Raw genomic sequence first — 21,885 nt, forward strand, 5'->3', positions numbered from 1 at the left:
CTGGATATCTGCAATTGCTACATAATGATGGGTTGCCCTCTTTATGCACTGAAGATGGCACGTTCCCTGAGTTTTTCCAGCAAGATGGTGCACCACCATATTATGGGTGTCAGGTCTGAGCATTCCTACAAGGAATCTGACCCCCTTAGGCCAGCATTTCTTCTGCAGTGTTGCTATCAGTGTGTCAAGAGTGGGAGAAGAGGGTTGCATTTACAATCCAACACAATGGGCAGCACTTTGAACACATTTTATAACTGGTCATAAATTTGTAAATAACTCATGAAAGATTAAAGTTATGTTAAAACCAAGCACACCATTGTTTTTCTTGTGAAATTGTCAATAAGTTTGATGTGTCACATGACCTTCTTCCCATTGGAAAAAATAAAGTTGGATCCAAAATGGCCAACTTCAAAATGGCCGCCTATGGTCACCACCCATTTTGAAAAGTTTCCCCCCTCCCATATACTAATGTGCCACAAACAGGAAGTTGATTTCACCAACCATTCCCATTTTATTTAGGTGCATCTGTCATGCCTGTCATGCTGCTTGTGCTGCATTATCCCAACTGCCATGCCTGTCACATTGTGCCGGGTGTCAGCTGTGATAATCAGCTAACACCCGGCCGCGATCAGCGGCGCTCACCACGTGGGCGCCGCTGATCGCTATGACGTACTATCCCGTCCCTGGGAATTAAGTCCCAGGGCACATGGATAGTACGTCTCATGGCAGAAAGGGGTTAATCTTCTATATTTAGTTAATGCCTCATCACTACCTACTTGCTTTAATTCTCTAAATGCTTTATTTTTATCTCTTATTGCGCCCCTTACAGCTCTATTTAGCCATAGTGGTTTCCTCCTATTTCTCGCATGTTTATTCCCATACGGTATATATTGTGCACAGATCCTGTTCAGGAGGCTAATAAACGTCTCCCATTTTCTTTGTGTATTTTTATGTCTCAGGATATCGTCCCAGTTAATTACACCAAGATCATCTCTCATCCGTTGGAAATTTGCTTTCCTGAAGTTTAGTGTCCTTGTAACCCCTCTACTACACATCTTATTAAAGGATACATGAAAACTTATTAATTTGTGATCACTATCGCCCAAGTGACCCCCAACCCTTACATTTGATATGCGGTCTGGCCTGTTGGTTAATATTAGGTCTAGCAGTGCCCCCCTTCTTGTTGGGTCCTGAACCAGTTGTGAAAGGCAATTGTCTCTCACAGTTGTCAAAAACCTATTACCTTTGCTGGAACTGCAGGTTTCGGTTCCCCAATGTATTTCAGGGTAGTTGAAGTCCCCCATAATAATGACTTCTCCTTGAGTCGCAGCTTCATCTATTTGCTTTATGAGGATATTCTCTGTTGTTTCCATTATTTTTGGAGACTTATAATAAACCCCTATCAGTAATTTATTATTTTTCCCCCCTCCCCTTATCTCTACCCACAGGGACTCTACATTTTCAATAGATTCATATATATAATCACGAAGGATGGGTTTTAAGGATGATTTTACATATAAACACACTCCTCCCCCTCGTTTATTTGTACGGTCATTTCTGAACAGACTATAGCCCTGTAAATTAACCGTCCAGTCGTGGCTCTCGTCCAGCCATGTCTCAGATATCCCCACCATGTCATAATTATATTCCAACAACATTAACTCCAATTCCTCCATCTTGTTGGCGAGGCTTCTGGCATTAGTATACATGCACTTTATGTATCTCTCTGTACCTCTATTCTATCTTAAATTATTAACTGTTCTAACCCCACCCCCCATGCCACCCCCACCTCCAATTTCATTATTTGTGCCCAGGTCTCTATCTGCACTGTCTTCCACTCCTATAAAAGGAATACCCTCCCCCCGTCCCTAGTTTAAACACTCCTCCAACCTTCTAGCCATTTTCTCCCCCAGCACAGCTGCACCCTCCCCATTGAGGTGCAGCCCGTCCCTAGCGTAGAACCTGTAGCCAACTGAGAAGACGGCCCAGTTCTGCAGGAACCCAAACCCCTCCTTCCTACACCAATTCCTGAGCCACTTACTAACCTCCCTAATCTCCCGTTGCCTCTCTGGCGTGGCACGTGGTACAGGAAATATTTCCGAAAATACCACCTTGGAGGTCTTTGCTTTAAGCTTACAGCCTAATTCCCTGAAATCATCTTTAAGGACCTTCCACCTACCTCTAACTTTGTCATTTGTGCCAATGTGCACCATGACCGCTGGATCCTCACCAGCCCCTCCCAGTAATCTGTCAACCCGATCAGCGATGTGTCGGACTCGAGCGCCAGGTAGGCAGCACACCGTTCGATGATCCCTGTCTTTGTGACAGATTGCCTTATCTGTTCCCCTAATAATTGAGTCTCCCACTACCAGAACCTGTCTGGCCTGCCCTGCTCTCCTATTTCCCCCCTTACTGGAGCAGACACTCCTCCGGTTTTCAGAGGACATGCCTTGCTGCAGCAGTGCTACTCCTGCACTAACACTCCCCTCATCTGCCAACTTAGCAAACTTATTGGGGTGTGCCAGATCAGGACTAGCCTCCCTGTTGCTCTTCCCTCTACCCCGCCTTCTAACTGTCACCCAGCTAGCTGCTTCATTGTCCTGCAGCTCCAACCTAGCATCCCCCCTCATCTATCCCATTGAGCATCTGCTCAGTGAGCAGAAGACTCCTTTCCATATTGTCTATGGATCTCAGTGTTGCCAGCTGCACATTTAGATCCAGTATCTGGGCTTCCAAATGCACAACGTGCTCACATCTCGCACAGCAGTATGCACCCTCGACCGGCTGTTCAAGGATTTCATACATGCGGCAAGACGTGCACTGGATGGCATTGGCAATAGTGGAGCACATCCTAATGGGGATTGCACCAGACAATAAGATAAGCAAAAATAAATAAAAAGTATTAATAAAATGTAACAGCAATTCAGTAATACCTCCCTTGGAAACTCCCTGAATCCAAAGTCACCGAATCTCAAGTCACACACTTACCACAGTTCGCACTTGTGCTCAAGTCACACTCAGCTCGTTCACACTCGCTCAGGCAGAAAATGTAAAAGCTGATTTTAGAGTCTGCCTATGGGGAGTGCATTATACTATATTGAGGACTATCTGGTGTATTATGCTATATTGAGGCTATCCGGGATGCCATCATACAGTGTGGAGATTACAGTAAGGGGGCCATCATACAGTGTTGGAGCCATCAAAAAGTTTGGGGATAGTAAGGGGTCAGTATGTATATGTGGCGCCCCTGAGGGTTCAGTCGCCACAGAGGTACTGCACCTCCTCCTGAGGTGTAGTATCCCATTCCCCAGGTAAGATGGTAACACCTGACCAGACTCCAGCACCTAGATACAGCACAGACACTTTAGAACAGCAGAGCGCCCTTTATGGCAGCTGCTTTGGTTCATGAAGGGTGCTGGGTGGTGGGTGGAGCTTAGATTGCATTTAGAGGGGAAGCTGACAGGAAGTTAGGTCAGAGTCCCCTGAGGGGGTTGCAGAGAGGAAGTGTTTGCAGCAGCCTCCTGTGAGCTGGAGCTGCTAGCAAGGGACAGAGAAAGAGAAGCATCAGTTTTTCAGAAGAAAGATAGAAAAGTATGGAACATGAGGAGGAGAGAGAACTGGATCAGAGCTAGAGCAGAGCCCCTTCTTAAGTTTAATGTGCCAAAGGCCAGGCGTTGGTATCCAAGGCTGTGTGTGATACTAATGATCCTACAGCAGAAACCGGAGGAATAGAAGTTGTGACCACTTTATTCCCACCTAAGACTCGACGACACAGCAGCAAGGTGTGTGAGCCGGGACATGATTGACGGAGTCCCTGAAGCAGACTACAGCTGCCTGTCATGCAAGTGGAGTTATAAGTAACAGCAAGAAAGAGGAACTTGAGTGTAATTCATAACTACAAGTACTTCAGATTAGTGCTAGAAAGGAGACGTTCGGAAAAGGCACATTTGGAAGGGAGTATTCCATCTGCCTGGGAGTTGGCTGAGCCCCTGACCTGGAGGACACAGCACTGAAGCGGGCATCTGTCTATGCCAGAAACGTGAGTAAAGTATCGGATCTGCATTCAGCTGTGTCATTGCCTTCTTCCTGCGCCAACTTACTCAGCACTGCTACATCTCTGCCTAACACTACACCATCTACCTCAACATCTACTACTGCTGCCTTGGGACTACAGCTCTGCCTGTGGAGAGCTATTATATCTTTGCTGGACCTATACTGTGTATAGGGGAGCTGTACAGGGGGGGACTCTGGACATTATTAAATGTAAAATAGGCACCTATTGTTATATGAATTTAAAGGGCACAGAGAACCACCCAGCAGGTGCAGTAATAGGAACACATATGGCAGCAGCGGCTCAGCATTGGGGTATCAGTAGGAATAGCGGTTTGTGCAGGTTGGGGATAGATGGTGATGGGGCTGGAATATGAGAAGTGAAACGTGTCTTTCTTGTATTCTCTGCCCCGTGTGCTGCCTGGGGCGCCGATTTTGATTGTTCTCAAAAGCATGAAAAATCTGATCTACAGCAGCTGGGGTATATTCTGACCTGGAGGGGTATAATCTAGTCTGGCCTAGGCCATAATATACCCGGGGTATATTCTGGCCCAGAGCGGTATAAACTGGCCTAGGCCATTTTAACCCCGGGTATATTCTGGGTGGGGGGGTTAATATGGCCTGTTACACCGGGTCTGTAAGGAACGGGTCAGGAAGTCCACAAAATGAACAGTCCACCATGAGGCACCAGTGTCACTGCAGCGCTGTATAAGGCAAATATTAATAATTATGGTAATCCTAATTGACCTAAACCAGGAAAGGTTTATTCTGATTTCATGTCAAATATTGAGAAAAACATGCATATGTGTTTTAATATAGTGTATGTAAACTTCTGGTTTCACACATACAGTATATATGTGTCCCTATAGTTAGATTTCCTTTCTGTGGTAGAAAGATAAATAGATGATTACCATTGTCCCTTCATTGACCGTTGCATCCAAATAACCTGTTCTCAATAGCAAAGTATGTAACTGGGTGGGCAAGGGTTAAACAATCAGTTTTGATGACATCACAAAGCACATAAACATCATAGACATCATATGACATCACAATTGGCATAGAATGAGGAAAGTGCAACACATGAGCCATCTTGTTTGATTAGAGCCTGACAGCTTGAAGGAAACAAGTCCAGGTAGGGAACTCTTCATTTATGACCTCACTCCCAAAATGTATACATGGAGGGTTAGAAGTGGGATTCAGAACTGCATCATTCACCTGAAAATCTTATCAAAAAGCGCTATATCCTGTGTCCTGTGGATTTATAATGGTTCTATGATTAAAAAATGCTATTGATCAGATTCTAAGGAAAATCTGCACATTTGGGTTCTTTACTAAGCGAGTGTGAGCCCAGCCAAACAGGAGTTACCAATCTGGACTACCCCTTCCCTAAATGAGGACTTGCTGGCGATCAACTGGTCATTGTCACTGGTCCTGAAGACCCTCAGCAGTCAGCTGGTTTTGCCCTCTCTGACACCCATGTGCCCTAATAAAAGCATGTAGAAAGGAGTCGGCCAGTGAGACAACTCCACTTGGTTACATTTTTGGGTAGCTTTGCCATTAATGTTGTGGAAATGGTATCATAACTTACATTTTATTGCAGACTGCTACATTTCTCCATTGTCAGCTCTCTCGGTCCTGTTGGATCAGGGGTGACCGGGAACTGACGGTTTATCGTGATCAGGAATTGCAGTATGGCGTCCTGTGTTTTCCTTTAGTTCATAGAAAAGTAGGTGATACAGATTAGAAAAATTGGGTGCAAATGCTTAGGTTTTAATATGTGTCATAACTCAATAAAAAATGAGGCTGGTGGTTATTGCGGTCTGTGATTTTGTTTTATTAATTCTACTCTTGATCTTGGAAACTTGATACATAACACACCGGTGGCAGTTATTACGACAGGACACATGACATCACAGGGCACATGACATCATAGATATCAGATGACACATCACATCATACATATCACAATTGGTTCAGAATGTATAAAGTTATTATCCCGAACCACCTTGTGTCCCCAGAGGAAGCATCTTGAGGAAGACAAGTCCAAGTAGGTAGCTGCTCAATTAACACTAAGGCCCCATTCATACATTGTGCAGCTGTGGGGTGTTTGTGGTGAAGTTTAGAACTACACCATTTACCCCTAAAAAATCTCAGCAAACATCTCTCTCTTGTGTAGTAGAATGATTCCTTAAATAGAACCTACCGTTTAATCCTCTTTTTTGTAGTGATAGGTGTTATGTCTCATCTAGTTCGGAAGATCTGCTGTAATGAAGCACGGACAGATGACGGAGGCGCAGCAGGAAGTCTGAGCAGAAACAACGGAGAACGTAGTAGCATAATGGAGGCAGGAGGACCAGAACTGGAACCACAGGATATGAGAATGTGGTAGCACGATGGAAGCAGGAGGACCAGAACTGGAACCACAGGATATGAGAATGTGGTAGCACGATGGAAGCAGGAGGACCAGAACTGGAACCACAGGATATGAGAATGTGGTAGCACGATGGAAGCAGGAGGACCAGAACTGGAACCACAGGATATGAGAATGTGGTAGCACGATGGAAGCAGGAGGACCAGAACTGGAACCACAGGATATGAGAATGTGGTAGCACAATGGAAGCAGGAGGACCAGAACTGGTACCACAGGATATCATGAGCAGAATTGATTTAACGGTACCGCGGTAAGAGTTGCAGACACCGATCAGGCACAGATCAGAGTTGCATCAGTTTTTCTAGGGCGTGGAGAAGGGGAAAAAAGTTTTCTCCACCTTCTACATTATGTTATTCTGTGAGAATCAGACACACTTAGATGTCATCCAAGTGGGGTCCAATTTTTTCATGGGCCCATAGACTTGCATTGCCGTTTTTGATCTGACACTGGGATCAAAATCGGACTTGTCCCTGATTTTTTCCATGGAGCACTGGGTCCGAGCAAAAAATCTGACATTTGCACAGCCCCAGAGAATATCATAGGTACGAGTGTTATCCATCAAAACCACGGATAGCAAACTCATATATATTTATTTATTTTACTCGTTTACATAGCACCATTAATTCCACAGTGCTATGTATACATACTATATATAGAAATAAATTAAATATTTATATATAAATCTAAATATATTTATAGATATATAATTACTCATATACATGCTCTTCGATTTTCACAGACTGACGACAAAATGGAGAAACTTTTCCCACCTCTCTCCACCTCTAAGGCTTTGTTCACACGTCACGGTTTTTTCGCGGCGGTTTATAACACACGATTTTTCAGCGAAAACGCAAAAAAACAGCATCCCATGCAATCCTATGGGATTCCACAATGCTGTGCTAATGCTACGGATTTTCCCGCTGCGGAATTGCATCGCGGGAAAATATGCAGCATGCTCATTATTTTGTGGAATCGCAGCGATTCCGCCCACATAGGAATGCATTGTTCTGCTTACTTTCCCCATGTGGCTGTGCCCAATATGAGAAAAGTAAGCAGAACATTTGTGGATGGTACCCACGGTCCGGAGGAGAGAAGACTGTCCTCCGGGCTGTGGGTACCATATCTCTGTAAAAAAGAGAATTAAAATAAAAAAATCGGGATATATTTACGTTCCGATGTCCCACGCAGTGTTCCCAGGCCTCCGCGATGCTCCGGCAGGTCCCGTTCCCAGTGATGCATTCCGATAATGACCTTTGTTGACATCGCGGTCTCGCGATACTGTGGCGGTCTCGTTAGACCGTGACGTCATCAAAGGTCATTGCAGCAATGCATCACTGGGAAAGGGACCTGCCGGAGCATCGCGGAGGCCCGGGGACGCTGTGCGGGACATCGGAAGGTGAATATAAACCGATTTTTTATTTTTTTTTATTATTTTTAACATTAGATCTTTTTACTACTAATGCAGCATAGGCAGCCTCAATAGTAAAAAGTTGGTCACACTCGTCAAACACTATGTTTGACGAGTGTGACCAATCTGTCAATCAGTTCTCCAAGCGATGCTACAGATCGCTTGGAAAACGCTAGCATTCTGCAAGCTAATTACGCTTGCAAATCACTAGTTTTTCCGTGGGAAAATCGCTGGAATTTAAAATGCTAAGTTTTCCCGCAGAATGGAATTCCGGAATTCTGACAGTAACTTCCGTGGCAGTTCCGCAACGTGTGAACTTAGCCTAAGAGAAACTGATGCCAAACTGATCGCATTCTGATCAAAGCCTGATCAGAGTCTGCAAATCTATTATGTATGTGTGTATTGCATAGTATATGTCTATGCCTGTCGCAGAGTGTAGGTATATGCCTGCTGCAGAGTGTACGTCTATGCCTGTCGCAGAGTGTACGTCTATGCCTGTTGCAGAGTGTATGTCTATGCCTGTAGCAGAGTGTATGTCTATGCCTGTCGCAGAGGGTAGGTCTAAGCCTGTCGCAGAGTGTACTTCTATGCCTGTCGCAGAGTGTACCTCTATGCCTGTCGCAGAGTATACCTCTATGCCTGTCACAGAGTGTAGGTCTATGCCTGTCGCAGAGTGTACCTATTTGCCTGTCGCAGAGTGTAGATCTATGCCTGTTTCAGAGTGTATGTCTATGCCTGTCGCAGAGTGTATTTCTATGCCTGTCGCAGATTGCAGGTCTATGCCTGTCGCCGAATGTATGTCTATGCCTGTCGCAGAGTTTACATCTATGCCTGTCACAGGGTGCACGTATCGCAGAGTGTAGGCCTATGCCTGTCGCAGAGTGTAGGCCAATGCCTGTCGCAGAGAGTAGGCCTATGCCTGTCGTAGAGTGTGCGTCTATGCCTGTTGCAGAGTGTATGACTCTGCCTGTCGCAGAGTGTAGGTCTATGCCTGTGGCAGAGTGTAGGTCTATGTCGCAGAGTGTAGGTCTATGCCTATCGCACAGTGTACGTCTATGCCTGTCACAGAGTGTACGTCTCTGCCTGTTGCAGATTGTAACTCTAGGCCTGCTGCAGAGTGTACGTCTATGCCTGTCGCAGAGTGTACATCTATGCCTGTCGCAGAGTGTTCATGTATGCCTGTTGCAGAATGTACATGTATGCCTGCCGCAGAATGTAGGTCTATGCCTGTCACAGAATGTACGTCTATGCCTGTCGCAGAATGTAGGTCTATGCCTGTCGCAGAGTATACATCTATGCCTGTCGCAGAGTGTAGGTCTATGCCTGTCGCAGAATGTAGGTCTATGCCTGTCGCAGAATGTAGGTCTATGCCTGTCACAGAGTATACATCTATGCCTGTCGCACAGTGTACGTATATGCCTGTCGCAGAGTGTACGTATATGCCTGTCACAGAGTGTACGTCTATGCCTGTCGCAGAATGTAGGTCTATGCCTGTCGCAGAGTATACATCTATGCCTGTCGCAGAGTATACATCTAGGCCTGTCGCAGAGTGTAGGTCTATGCCTGTCGCAGAGTGTACGTCTATGCCTGTCGCTGAGTGTAGGTCTATGCCTGTTACTGAGTGTAGGTCTATGCCTGTCGCAGAATGTACGTCTATGCCTGTCGCAGAGTGTACGTATATGCCTGTCGCAGAGTGTATGTCTATGCCTGTCGCAGAGTGTACATCTATGCCTGTCGCAGAGTGTACGTCTATGCCTATCGCAGAGTGTACGTCTATGCCTGTCGCAGAGTGTAGGTCTATGCCTTTTCCAGAGTTTACGTCTTTGCATGTTGCAGAGTGTATGTCTATGCCTGTTGCTGAGTGTAGGTCTATGCCTGTTATTGAGTGTAGGTCTATGCCTAATGCAGAGAGTACGTCTATGCCTGTCGCAGGATGTACGTCTATGCCTGTCGCAGAGTGTACGTCTATGCCTGTCGCAGAGTGTACGTCTATGCCTGTCGCAGAGTGTACGTCTATGCCTGTCGCAGAGTGTATGTCTATACCTGTCGCAGAGTTTACGTCTATACCTGTCGCAGAGTGTACATCTATGCCTGTCGCAGAGTGTACGTGTATGCCTGTCGCAGAGTGTACGTGTATGCCTGTTGCTGAGTGTAGGTCAATGCCTGTTACTGAGTGTAGGTCTATGCCTGTTGCAGAGTGTACGTCTATGTCTGCCGCAGAGTGTACGTATATGCCAGTCACAAAGTGTACGTCTATGCCTGTCGCAGAATGTAGGTCTATGCCTGTCGCAGAGTGTACGTCTATGCCTGTCGCAGAGTGTATGTCTATGCCTGTCGCAGAGTGTACGTCTATGCCTGTCGCAGAGTGTATGTCTATACCTGTCGCAGAGTTTACGACTATACCTGTCGCAGAGTGTACATCTATGCCTGTCGCAGAGTGTACGTGTATGCCTGTCGCAGAGTGTACGTGTATGCCTGTTGCTGAGTGTAGGTCAATGCCTGTTACTGAGTGTAGGTCTATGCCTGTTGCAGATTGTACGTCTATGTCTGTCGCAGAGTGTACGTATATGCCAGTCACAAAGTGGACATCTATGCCTGTCGCAGAATGTAGGTCTATGCCTGTCGCAGAGTATACATCTATGCCTGTCGCAGAGTGTACATCTATTCCTGTCGCAGAGTGTACGTCTATGCCTGTCGCAGAGTGTATGTCTATACCTGTTGCTGAGTGTAGGTCTATGCCTGTTACTGAGTGTAGGTCTATGCCTGTTGCAGAGTGTACGTCTATGCCTGTCGCAGAGTATAGGTCTATGCCTTTTGCAGAGTTTACGTCTATGCCTGTTGCTGAGTGTAGGTCTATGCCTGTTACTGAGTGTAGGTCTATGCCTGTCGCAAAGTTTACGTCTATACCTGTCGCAGAGTGTAGGTCTATGCCTGTTGCAGAATGTAGGTCTATGCCTGTCGCAGTGTGTAGGTCTCTGCCTGTTGCAGAGTGTAACTCTAGGCCTGACGCAGAGTGTACATCTATGCCTGTCACAGAGTGTACGATTATGCCTGTCACAGAGTGTACGTTTATGCCTGTCGCAGACTGTAGGTCTATGCCTGTCGCAGAGTATACATCTATGCCTGTCGCAGAGTGTAGGTCTATGCCTGTCGCAGAGTGTACATCTATGCCTGTTGCTGAGTGTAGGTCTATGCCTGTTACTGAGTGTAGGTGTATGCCTGTCGCAGAGTGTACGTCTATGACTGTCGCAGAGTGTAGGTCTATGCCTGTTGCAGAGTGTATGTCAATGCCTGTTGCTGAGTGTAGGTCTATGCCTGTTACTGAGTGTAGGTCTATGCCTGTTGCTGAGTGTAGGTCTATGCCTGTTACTGAGTGTAGGTCTATTCCTGTTGCAAAGTGTACGTCTATGCCTGTCGCAGAATGTACGTCTATGCCTGTCGCAGAGTGTACATATATGCATGTCGCAGAGTGTACGTGTATGACTGTCGCAGAGTGTAGGTCTATGCCTGTCGCAGAATGTAGGTCTATGCCTGTCGCAGAGTGTAGTTCTATGCCTGTTGCAGAGTGTAACTCTAGGCCTGTCGCAGAGTGTACGTCTATGCCTATCACAGAGTGTACGTCTATGCCTATCACAGAGTGTACGTTTATGCCTGTCGCAGAGTGTAGGTCTATGCCTGTTGCAGAGTGTATGTCTATACCTGTCGCAGACTGTACGTCTATGCCTGTCGCAGAGTGTAGGTCTATTCCTTTTGCAGAGTTTACGTCTATGCCTGTTGCAGAGTGTATGCCTATGACTGTTGCTGAGTGTAGGTCTTTGCCTCTTTCTGAGTGTAGGTCTATGCCTGTCGCAGAATGTACGTCTATGTCTGTCGCAGAGTGTACGTATATGCCCGTCACAAATTGTACGTCTATGCCTGTCGCAGAATGTAGGTCTATGCCTGTCGCAGAGTGTAGTTCTATGCCTGTTGCAGAGTGTAACTCTAGGCCTGTCGCAGAGTATACATCTATGCCTGTCGCAGAGTGTAGGTCTATGCCTGTCGCAGAGTGTACGTCTATGCCTGTCGCTGACTGTAGGTCTATGCCTGTTACTGAGTGTAGGTCTATGCCTGTCGCAGAATGTACGTCTATGCCTGTCGCAGAGTGTACGTATATGCCTGTCGCAGAGTGTATGTCTATGCCTGTCGCAGAGTGTACATCTATGCCTGTCGCAGAGTGTACGTCTATGCCTGTCGCAGAGTGTACGTCTATGCCTGTCGCAGAGTGTAGGTCTATGCCTGTTGCAGTGTGTGCGTCTATACCTGTCGCAGAGTGTACATCTATGACTGTCGCAGAGTGTAAGTCTATGCCTTTTGCAGAGTTTACGTCTTTGCATGTTGCAGAGTGTATGTCTATGCCTGTTGCTGAGTGTAGGTCTATGCCTGTTAATGAGTGTAGGTCTATGCCTAATGCAGAGAGTACGTCTATGCCTGTCGCAGGATGTACATCTATGCCTGTCGCAGAGTGTACGTCTATGCCTGTCGCAGAGTGTACGTCTATGCCTGTCGCAGAGTGTACATCTATACCTGTCGCAGAGTGTACGTCTATGCCTGTCGCAGAGTGTACGAGTATGCCTGTCGCAGAGTGTACGTGTATGCCTGTTGCTGAGTGTAGGTCAATGCCTGTTACTGAGTGTAGGTCTATGCCTGTTGCAGAGTGTACGTCTATGTCTGTTGCAGAGTGTACGTATATGCCAGTCACAAAGTGTACGTCTATACCTGTCGCAGAGTGAAGGTCTATGCCTGTTGCAGAGTGTATGTCTATGCCTGTTGCAGAGTGTAGGTCTATGCCTGTTACTGAGTGTAGGTCTATGCCTGTCGCAGAATGTACGTCTATGCTTGTCGCAGAATGTACGTATATGCCAGTCGCAGAGTGTACATCTATACCTGTCGCAGAGTTTGCGTCTATACCTGTCGCAGAGTGTACGTCTATGCCTGTCGCAGAGTTTACATCTATGCCTGTCGCAGAGTGTATGTCTATACCTGTCGCAGAGTGTACGTCTATGCCTGTCGCAGAGTGTACGTCTATGCCTGTCGCAGAGTTTACGTCTATTCCTGTCCCAGAGTTTACGTCTATGCCTGTTGCAGAGTGTACGTCTATGCCTGTTGCTGACTGTAGTTCTAAGCCTGTTACTGAGTGTAGGTCTATACCTGTCGCAGAGTGTACGTCTATGCCTTTCGCAGAGTGTTCTTTTATGCCTTTCTTTCGCAGAATGTAGGTCTATGCCTGTCGCAGAGTATACATCTATTTCTGTCGCAGAGTGTACGTCTATGCCTGTCGCAGAGTGTAGGTCTATGCCTGTCGCAGAGTGTACATCTATGCCTGTTGCAGAGTGTAGGTCTATGCCTGTTGCTGAGTGTAGGTCTATGCCTGTTGCTGAGTGTAGGTCTACGCCTGTTGCTGAGTGTAGGTCTATGCCTGTTGCAGAGTGTACGTATATGCCTGTCGCAGAGTGTACGTCTATACCTGTCGCTGAGTTTACGTCTGTACCTGTCGCAGAGTGTATGTCTATGCCTGTCGCAGAGTGTACGTGTATGCCTGTCGCAGAGTGTACGTGTATGACTGTCGCAGCGTGTACGTGTATGCCTGTCGCAGAGTGTACGTGTATGGCTGTCGCAGAGTGTAGGTCTATGCCTGTCGCAGATTGTAGGCCTATGCCTGTTTCAGAGTTTACATCTATGCCTGTCGCAGAGTGTAGGTCTATGCCTGTCGCTGAGTGTAGGTCTATGCCTTTTGCAGAGTGTACGTCTATGCCTGTTGCTGACTGTAGGTCTAAGCCTGTTACTGAGTGTAGGTCTATGCCTGTCGCAGAGTGTACGTCTATACCTGTCATAGAGTGTACGTCTATGCCTGTTACTAAGTGTAGGTCTATGTCTGTTGCAGAGTGTACGTCTATGCCTGTCGCAGAGTGTACGTCTATGCCTGTTACTAAGTGTAGGTCTATGCCTGTTGCAGAGTGTACGTCTATGCCTGTCGCAGAGTGTACATCTATGCCTGTCGCAGAGTGTACGTCTATGCCTGTTACTAAGTGTAGGTCTATGCCTGTTACTTAGTGTAGGTCTATGACTGTCGCAGAGTGTACGTATATGCCCGTCACAGAGTGTACGTCTATGCCTGTCGCAGAGTGTACATCTATGCCTGTTACTGAGTGTAGGTCTATGCCTGTTGCAGAGTGTACGTCTATACCTGTTGCAGAGCGTACGTCTATGCCTGTTGCAGAGTGTACGTCTATGCCTGTCGCAGAGTGTAGGTCTATGCCTTTTGCAGAGTTTACGTCTATGCCTGTTGCAGAGTGTATGTTTATGCCTGTTACTGATTGTAGGTCTATGCCTGTTGCAGAGTATACGTCTATGCCTGTCGCAGAATGTACGTCTATACCTGTCACAGAGTGTACATCTATGCCTGTTACTGAGTGTAGGTCTATGCCTGTTGCAGAGATTACGTCTATACCTGTCGCAGAGATTGCGTCTATACCTGTCACAGAGTGTACATCTATGCCTGTCGCAGAGTGTACGTCTATGCCTGTTACTAAGTGTAGGTCTATGCCTGTTGCAGAGTGTACGTCTATGCCTGTCGCAGAGTGTACATCTATGCCTGTTGCAGAGTGTACGTCTATGCCTGTTACTAAGTGTAGGTCTATGCCTGCTACTTAGTGTAGGTCTATGCCCGTCACAGAGTGTACGTCTATGCCTGTCGCAGAGTGTACATCTATGCCTGTTGCAGAGTGTACATCTATGCCTGTTGCAGAGTGTACGTCTATGCCTGTCGCAGAGTGTAGGTCTATGCCTTTTGCAGAGTTTACGTCTAGGCCTGTTGCAGAGTGTACGTGTATGCCTGTTACTGAGTGTAGATCTATGCCTGTTGCAGAATGTACGTCTATGCCTGTAGCAGAGTTTACGTCTATACCTGTCGCAGAGTGTACGTCTATACCTGTCGCAGAGTGTACATCTATACCTGTCGCAGAGTGTACGTCTATGCCTGTCGCAGAGTGTACGTCTATGCCTGTCGCAGAGTGTACATCTATACCTGTCGCAGAGTGTACGTCTATACCTGTCGCAGAGTGTACATCTATACCTGTCGCAGAGTGTACGTCTATGCCTGTCGCAGAGTGTACGTGTATGCCTGTTGCTGAGTGTAGGTCTATGCCTGTAACTGAGTGTAGGTCTATGCCTGTCGCAGAGTGTACGTCTATGTCTGTTGCTGAGTGTCGGTCTATGCCTGTTACTGAGTGTAGGTCTATGCCTGCTGCAGAATGTACGTCTATACCTGTCGCAGAGTGTACGACGTATATGACTGTCGCAGAGTGTACGTGTATGCCTGTCGCAGAGTGTACGTGTATGCCTGTCGCAGAGTGTGCGTGTATGACTGTCGCAGAACGTGCATGTATGCCTGTCGCAGAGTGTACATGTATGACTGTCGCAGAGTGCAGGTCTATGCCTGTCTCAGAGTGTAGGTCTATGCCTGTCGCAGAGTGTAGGTCTCTGACTGTTGCAGAGTGTAACTCTAGGCCTGTCGCAGAGTGTACGTCTATGCCTGTCACAGAGTGTACGTTGATGCCTGTCGCAGAATGTAGGTCTATGCCTGTCGCAGAGTATACATCTATGCCTGTCGCAGAGTGTACATCTATGCCTGCCGCAGAATGTAGGTCTACGCCTGTCGCTGAGTTTAGGTCTATGCCTTTTGCATAGTGTACGTCTATGCCTATTGCTGACTGTAGGTCTAAGCCTGTTACTGAGTGTAGGTCTATGCCTGTCGCAGAGTGTACGTATATACCTGTCACAGAGTGTACGTTTATGCCTGTCGCAGAGTGTAGGTCTATGCCTGTCGCAGAGTATACATCTATGACTGTCGCAGAGTGTACGTCTATGCCTGTCACAGAGTGTACGTCTATGCCTGTCGCAGAGTGTAGGTCTATGCCTTTTGCAGAGTTTACGTCTATGCCTGTCGCAGAGTGTACGTCTATGCCTGTCGCAGAGTGTACGTCTATACCTGTCGCAGAGTGTACGTCTATGCCTGTCGCACAGTGTACGTCTAAGCCTGTCGCAGAGTGTACGTCTATGCCTGTCGCAGAGTTTACGTCTATGCCTGTCGCAGAGTGTACGTCTTTACCTTTTGCAGAGTGTACGTCTATGCCTGTCGCAGAGTGTACGTCTAAGCCTGTCGCAGAGTGTACGGCTATGCCTGTTGCAGAGTGTACGTCTATGCCTTTCGCAGAATGTACGTCTATGCCTGTCGCAGAGTGTACGTATATGCCTGTCGCAGAGTGTAGGTCTATGACTGTCGCACAGTGTACGTCTATGCCTGTCGCACAGTGTACGTCTAAGCCTGTCGCAGAGTGTACGTCTATGCCTGTCGCAGAGTTTACGTCTATGCCTGTCGCAGAGTGTAGGTCTATGCCTGTCGCAGAGTGTAGGTCTATGCCTGTCGCAGAGTGTACGTCTATGCCTGTCGCACAGTGTACGTCTAAGCCTGTCGCAGAGTGTACGTCTATGCCTGTCGCAGAGTTTACGTCTATGCCTGTTGCAGAGTGTGCGTCTTTACCTTTTGCAGAGTGTACGTCTATGCCTGTCGCAGAGTGTACGTCTATGCCTGTCGCAGAGTGTAGGTCTATGCCTGTCGCAGAGTGTACGTCTATGCCTGTCGCACAGTGTACGTCTAAGCCTGTCGCAGAGTGTACGTCTATGCCTGTCGCAGAGTGTAGGTCTATGCCTGTCGCAGAGTGTACGTCTATGCCTGTCGCACAGTGTAGGTCTATGACTGTCGCACAGTGTACGTCTATGCCTGTCGCACAGTGTACGTCTAAGCCTGTTGCAGAGTGTACGTCTTTACCTTTTGCAGAGTGTACGTCTATGCCTGTTGCAGAGTGTACGTCTATGCCTGTCGCAGAGTGTAGGTCTATGCCTGTCGCAGAGTGTACGTCTATGCCTGTCGCACAGTGTACGTCTAAGCCTGTCGCAGAGTGTACGTCTATGCCTGTCGCAGAGTTTACGTCTATGCCTGTCGCAGAGTGTATGTCTTTACCTTTTGCAGAGTGTACGTCTATGCCTGTCGCAGAGTGTACGTCTATGCCTGTCGCAGAGTGTACGTCTATGCCTGTCGCAGAGTTTACGTCTATGCCTGTCGCAGAGTGTACGTCTATGCCTGTCGCAGAGTGTACGTCTATACCTGTCACAGAGTGTACGTTTATGCCTGTCGCAGAATGTAGGTCTATGTCTGTTGCAGAGTATACATCTATGCCTGTTGCAGAGTGTAGGTCTATGCCTGTCGCAGAGTGTACATCTATGCCTGTCGCAGAGTGAAGGTCTATGCCTGTCGCAGAGTGTACGTCTATACATGTCGCAGAGTGTACATCTATGCCTGTCGCCGAATATAAGTCTATGCCTGTTGCAGAGTGTACGTATATGCCTGTCGAAGAGTGTACGTCTATGCCTGTCGCAGAGAGTACGTCTATGCCTGTCGCAGAGTGTGCGTCTATACCTGTCGCAGAGTTTACGTCTATACCTGTCGCAGAGTGTACGTCTATGCCTGTCGCAGAGTGTACGTGTATGCCTGTTGCTGATTGTAGGTCTATGCCTATTGCAGAGTGTAGGTCTATACCTGTCGCAGAGTGTACGTCTATGCCTGTCGCAGAGTGTAGGTCTTTGCCTTTTGCAGAATTTACATCTATGCCTGTTGCAGAGTGTATGTCTATCCCTGGTGCTGAGTGTAGGTCTATGCCTGTTGCAGAGATTACGTCTATACCTGTCGCAGAGATTACGTCTATACCTGTCACAGAGTGTACATCTATGCCTGTCGCAGAGTGTACGTCTATACCTGTCACAGAGTGTACATCTATGTCTGTTGCAGAATGTACGTCTATACCTGTCGCAGAGTTTACGTCTATACCTGTCGCAGAGTGTACGTCTATGCCTGTTACTTAGTGTAGGTCTATGCCTGTTGCAGAATGTATGTCTATACCTGTCTCAGAGTTTACGTCTATACCTGTCGCAGAGTGTAGGTCTATGCCTGTCTCAGAGTGTAGGTCTATGCCTGTCGCAGAGTGTAGGTCTCTGCCTGTTGCAGAGTGTAACTCTAGGCCTGTCGCAGAGTTTACGTCTATACCTGTCGCAGAGTGTACATCTATACCTGTCGCAGAGTGTACGTCTATGCCTGTCGCAGAGTGTACGTCTATGCCTGTCGCAGAGTGTACCTGTATGCCTGTTGCTGAGTGTAGGTCTATGCCTGTAACTGAGTGTAGGTCTATGCCTGTCGCAGAGTGTACGTCTATGCCTGTTGCTGAGTGTAGATCTATGCCTGTTGCAGAATGTACGTCTATGCCTGTAGCAGAGTTTACGTCTATACCTGTCGCAGAGTGTACGTCTATACCTGTCGCAGAGTGTACATCTATACCTGTCGCAGAGTGTACGTCTATGCCTGTCGCAGAGTGTACGTCTATGCCTGTCGCAGAGTGTACATCTATACCTGTCGCAGAGTGTACGTCTATACCTGTCGCAGAGTGTACATCTATACCTGTCGCAGAGTGTAGGTCTATGCCTGTCTCAGAGTGTAGGTCTATGCCTGTCGCAGAGTGTAGGTCTCTGCCTGTTGCAGAGTGTAACTCTAGGCCTGTCGCAGAGTGTACGTCTATGCCTGTCGCAGAGTGTACATCTATACCTGTCGCAGAGTGTACATCTATACCTGTCGCAGAGTGTACATCTATACCTGTCGCAGAGTGTAGGTCTATGCCTGTCTCAGAGTGTAGGTCTATGCCTGTCGCAGAGTGTAGGTCTCTGCCTGTTGCAGAGTGTAACTCTAGGCCTGTCGCAGAGTTTACGTCTATACCTGTCGCAGAGTGTACATCTATACCTGTCGCAGAGTGTACGTCTATGCCTGTCGCAGAGTGTACGTCTATGCCTGTCGCAGAGTGTACCTGTATGCCTGTTGCTGAGTGTAGGTCTATGCCTGTAACTGAGTGTAGGTCTATGCCTGTCGCAGAGTGTACGTGTATGCCTGTTACTGAGTGTAGATCTATGCCTGTTGCAGAATGTACGTCTATGCCTGTAGCAGAGTTTACGTCTATACCTGTCGCAGAGTGTACGTCTATACCTGTCGCAGAGTGTACATCTATACCTGTCGCAGAGTGTACGTCTATGCCTGTCGCAGAGTGTACGTCTATGCCTGTCGCAGAGTGTACATCTATACCTGTCGCAGAGTGTACGTCTATACCTGTCGCAGAGTGTACATCTATACCTGTCGCAGAGTGTACATCTATACCTGTCGCAGAGTGTACGTCTATGCCTGTCGCAGAGTGTACGTCTATGCCTGTCGCAGAGTGTACGTGTATGCCTGTTGCTGAGTGTAGGTCTATGCCTGTAACTGAGTGTAGGTCTATGCCTGTCGCAGAGTGTACGTCTATGTCTGTTGCTGAGTGTCGGTCTATGCCTGTTACTGAGTGTAGGTCTATGCCTGCTGCAGAATGTACGTCTATACCTGTCGCAGAGTGTACGACGTCTATGACTGTCGCAGAGTGTACGTGTATGCCTGTCGCAGAGTGTACGTGTATGCCTGTCGCAGAGTGTGCGTGTATGACTGTCGCAGAACGTGCATGTATGCCTGTCGCAGAGTGTACATGTATGACTGTCGCAGAGTGCAGGTCTATGCCTGTCTCAGAGTGTAGGTCTATGCCTGTCGCAGAGTGTAGGTCTCTGACTGTTGCAGAGTGTAACTCTAGGCCTGTCGCAGAGTGTACGTCTATGCCTGTCACAGAGTGTACGTTGATGCCTGTCGCAGAATGTAGGTCTATGCCTGTCGCAGAGTATACATCTATGCCTGTCGCAGAGTGTACATCTATGCCTGCCGCAGAATGTAGGTCTACGCCTGTCGCTGAGTTTAGGTCTATGCCTTTTGCATAGTGTACGTCTATGCCTATTGCTGACTGTAGGTCTAAGCCTGTTACTGAGTGTAGGTCTATGCCTGTCGCAGAGTGTACGTATATACCTGTCACAGAGTGTACGTTTATGCCTGTCGCAGAGTGTAGGTCTATGCCTGTCGCAGAGTATACATCTATGACTGTCGCAGAGTGTACGTCTATGCCTGTCACAGAGTGTACGTCTATGCCTGTCGCAGAGTGTAGGTCTATGCCTTTTGCAGAGTTTACGTCTATGCCTGTCGCAGAGTGTACGTCTATGCCTGTCGCAGAGTGTACGTCTATACCTGTCGCAGAGTGTACGTCTATGCCTGTCGCACAGTGTACGTCTAAGCCTGTCGCAGAGTGTACGTCTATGCCTGTCGCAGAGTTTACGTCTATGCCTGTCGCAGAGTGTACGTCTTTACCTTTTGCAGAGTGTACGTCTATGCCTGTCGCAGAGTGTACGTCTAAGCCTGTCGCAGAGTGTACGTCTAAGCCTGTCGCAGAGTGTACGGCTATGCCTGTTGCAGAGTGTACGTCTATGCCTTTCGCAGAATGTACGTCTATGCCTGTCGCAGAGTGTACGTATATGCCTGTCGCAGAGTGTAGGTCTATGACTGTCGCACAGTGTACGTCTATGCCTGTCGCACAGTGTACGTCTAAGCCTGTCGCAGAGTGTACGTCTATGCCTGTCGCAGAGTTTACGTCTATGCCTGTCGCAGAGTGTAGGTCTATGCCTGTCGCAGAGTGTAGGTCTATGCCTGTCGCAGAGTGTACGTCTATGCCTGTCGCACAGTGTACGTCTAAGCCTGTCGCAGAGTGTACGTCTATGCCTGTCGCAGAGTTTACGTCTATGCCTGTCGCAGAGTGTACGTCTTTACCTTTTGCAGAGTGTACGTCTATGCCTGTCGCAGAGTGTACGTCTATGCCTGTCGCAGAGTGTAGGTCTATGCCTGTCGCAGAGTGTACGTCTATGCCTGTCGCACAGTGTACGTCTAAGCCTGTCGCAGAGTGTACGTCTATGCCTGTCGCAGAGTGTAGGTCTATGCCTGTCGCAGAGTGTACGTCTATGCCTGTCGCACAGTGTAGGTCTATGACTGTCGCACAGTGTACGTCTATGCCTGTCGCACAGTGTACGTCTAAGCCTGTCGCAGAGTGTACGTCTTTACCTTTTGCAGAGTGTACGTCTATGCCTGTTGCAGAGTGTACGTCTATGCCTGTCGCAGAGTGTAGGTCTATGCCTGTCGCAGAGTGTACGTCTATGCCTGTCGCACAGTGTACGTCTAAGCCTGTCGCAGAGTGTACGTCTATGCCTGTCGCAGAGTTTACGTCTATGCCTGTCGCAGAGTGTATGTCTTTACCTTTTGCAGAGTGTACGTCTATGCCTGTCGCAGAGTGTACGTCTATGCCTGTCGCAGAGTGTACGTCTATGCCTGTCGCAGAGTTTACGTCTATGCCTGTCGCAGAGTGTACGTCTATGCCTGTCGCAGAGTGTACGTCTATACCTGTCACAGAGTGTACGTTTATGCCTGTCGCAGAATGTAGGTCTATGTCTGTTGCAGAGTATACATCTATGCCTGTTGCAGAGTGTAGGTCTATGCCTGTCGCAGAGTGTACATCTATGCCTGTCGCAGAGTGAAGGTCTATGCCTGTCGCAGAGTGTACGTCTATACATGTCGCAGAGTGTACATCTATGCCTGTCGCCGAATATAAGTCTATGCCTGTTGCAGAGTGTACGTATATGCCTGTCGAAGAGTGTACGTCTATGCCTGTCGCAGAGAGTACGTCTATGCCTGTCGCAGAGTGTGCGTCTATACCTGTCGCAGAGTTTACGTCTATACCTGTCGCAGAGTGTACGTCTATGCCTGTCGCAGAGTGTACGTGTATGCCTGTTGCTGATTGTAGGTCTATGCCTATTGCAGAGTGTAGGTCTATACCTGTCGCAGAGTGTACGTCTATGCCTGTCGCAGAGTGTAGGTCTTTGCCTTTTGCAGAATTTACATCTATGCCTGTTGCAGAGTGTATGTCTATCCCTGGTGCTGAGTGTAGGTCTATGCCTGTTGCAGAGATTA

Source organism: Dendrobates tinctorius, unplaced genomic scaffold (genome assembly GCF_039654945.1).
Source record: "Dendrobates tinctorius isolate UK_male_01 unplaced genomic scaffold, ASM3965494v1 ptg000258l, whole genome shotgun sequence".
In the NCBI taxonomy this organism is placed as follows: domain Eukaryota; kingdom Metazoa; phylum Chordata; class Amphibia; order Anura; family Dendrobatidae; genus Dendrobates; species Dendrobates tinctorius.